The sequence below is a fragment of the Xylocopa sonorina genome, unplaced genomic scaffold, assembly GCF_050948175.1.
Source record: "Xylocopa sonorina isolate GNS202 unplaced genomic scaffold, iyXylSono1_principal scaffold0098, whole genome shotgun sequence".
NCBI lineage: Eukaryota > Metazoa > Arthropoda > Insecta > Hymenoptera > Apidae > Xylocopa > Xylocopa sonorina.
Genome location: NW_027490169.1, coordinates 455,260 through 458,052, shown reverse-complemented (window position 1 = coordinate 458,052; position 2,793 = coordinate 455,260).

The following is a 2,793-nucleotide window of genomic DNA, read 5'->3' as shown; positions in this document are numbered from 1 at the left end:
GAACATATAAATGTGATGTGATATCGCGTTTTAAGAAGCACTAGAACTCTATTGCTTCGATATATAAACATCTGCAAAGGCTATTTCCTAGCAGGGTAGTGTCGCATTTACATTCATTTGAAGTGAATACCAGGTACATATAATACTCCACAATTTGTATTATATCTTAACATGGGACATAGGAATGAGATGCGATTACGCGTTTTAAGAAGCGTTAGAACTCTATTGCTATGATACGTAGACATCTGCAAATGCTATTTCCTAGCAAGGATGTGTCGCATTACATTCTTTTGAAGTGAATACGAGGCATACATGACACTTCGCATTGAATATTATATCTTATCATGAAACATAGAAATCAGATGCGACATCTCGTTTTAAGAGGCATTAGAACTCTATTGCTTCGAAACGGAGACATCTGCAAACGCTATTTCCTAGCAAGGAAGTGTCGCATTTGCATTCTTTAGAAGTGAGTACGAGGTATACATGACACTTCGCAATTAATATTTTATTTTATCATGAAACATAGAAATGAGATGCGATATCCCGTTTCAAGAAGCATTAGAACCCTATTGCTTCGAAACGAAGACATCTGCAGTCGCTATTTCCTAGCAAGGAAGTGTCGCATTTATATTCTTTTGAAGTGAATGCGAGGTATACATAACATTGCACAATGAATGTTATATATTATCGTGAAACATAGAAATGAGATGCGACATCGCGACATAAGATGCATTAGAATTTTATTGCTTCGATACGTAGGCATTTGCAAACGCTATTTCCTAGCAAGGACGTGTCGCATTTACATTCATTTGAAGTGAATACGAGGAATACATGAAACTTCGAAATGAATATTATATCTTATCATGAAACATAGACATGAGATTCGATATCTCGTTTTAAGAAGTATTAGAACTCTTTTGCTTCGATACGTAGACATCTGCGAACGCTATTTCCTAGCAAGGAAGTGTCGCATTTACATTCGTTTGAAGTGTATGCGATGTATACGTGACACTTCGCAATAAATATTATATCTTATCATGAAACATAGAAATGAGATGCGCTATGGCGTTTTAAGAAGCATTTGAAATCTATTGCGACGATACGTAGATAACTACAAACGCTATTTCCTAGCAAGGAAGTGTCGCATTTACATTCATTTGAAGTGAATACGAGGTATACATGACACTTCGCAATGAATATTATACCCTATTAGGAAACATAGAAATGAAAAGCGATATAGCGATTTAAGAAGCAATAGAACTCTATTGCTTCGATACGGAGACATCTGCAAACGCTATTTCCTAGCAAGGAAGTGCCGCTTTTATATACTTTTGAAGTGAATGCGAGGTATACATAACATTGCACAATGAATATTATATATTATCATGAAACATAGATATGAGATGCGATATCGCGATATAAGATGCATTAGAACTTTATTCCATCGATACGTAGACATGTGCACACGCTATTTACTAGCAAGGAAGTGTCGCTTTTATATACTTTTGAAGTGAATGCGAGGTATACATAACATTGCACAATGAATATTATATCTTATCATGAAACATAGAAATGAGATGCGATATCGCGTTTTGAGGAGCATTAGAACTCTATTGCTACGATACGTAGACATCTGCAAACGCTATTTCCTAGCAAGGAAGTGTTGCATTTGCATTTTTTTGAGGTGAATACGAGGTATACATAACACTCCACAATGAATATTATATCTTATCGTGAAACATAGATTTAAGATGCGATCTCGCGATATAAGAAGCATTAGAACTCTATTGCTACGATACCTAGACATCTGCAAACGCTATTTCCTAGCAAGGAATTGTCGCAATTACATTCTTTTGAGGTGAATACGAGGTATAAATAACACTCCACAATGAATATTATATCTTATTGTGAATCATAGATATGTGATGTGATATCGCGTTTTAAGAAGCATTGGAACTCTATTGCTTCGATACGTAGACACCTGCAATAGCTACTTCCTAGCAAGGAAGTGTCGCATTTACATTCATTTGAAGTGTATGCGAGGTATAAGTGACACTTCGCAATGAATATTATATCTTATCATGAAGCATAGAAATGAGATGCGATATCATGTTTTGAGAAGCATTAGATCTCTATTGCTACGATACGTAAACTCCTGCAAACGCTACTTCCTAGCAAGGAAGTGTCGCATTTGCATTCTTTTGAAGTGAATACGAGGTATACATGACACTTCGCAATGAATATTATATCTTATCATGAAACATATATATGAGATGCGATATCGCGTTTTGAGAAGCATTAGAATTCCAATGCCACGATACGTAGACATCTGCCAACGCTATTTCCTATCAATGAAGTGTCGCATTTACATTCTTTTGAGGTGAATGCGAAGTAGACTTAACACTCCACAATGAATATTATATCTTATCATGAAACCAAAAGATGAGGATCGTTTTCGCCTTCTAAGAAGCATTAGAACTCCTATGCTACGATACGTAGACATCTGCAAAAGCAATTTCCTAGCAAGGAAGTGTCGCATTTACAATCTTTGGAAGTGAATACGAGGTATACATAACACTCCACAATGAATATTATATCTTATCATGAAACACAGAAATGAGATGCGTTATGGCGATTTAAGAAGCATTAGAACTCTATTGCTTCGATACGTAGACATCTGTAAACGCTATTTCCTAGCAAGGAAGTGTCGCATTTACATTCATTTGGAGTGTATGCGTGGTATATATGCCACTACGCAATGAATATTGTACCTTATCACGAAACACAGAA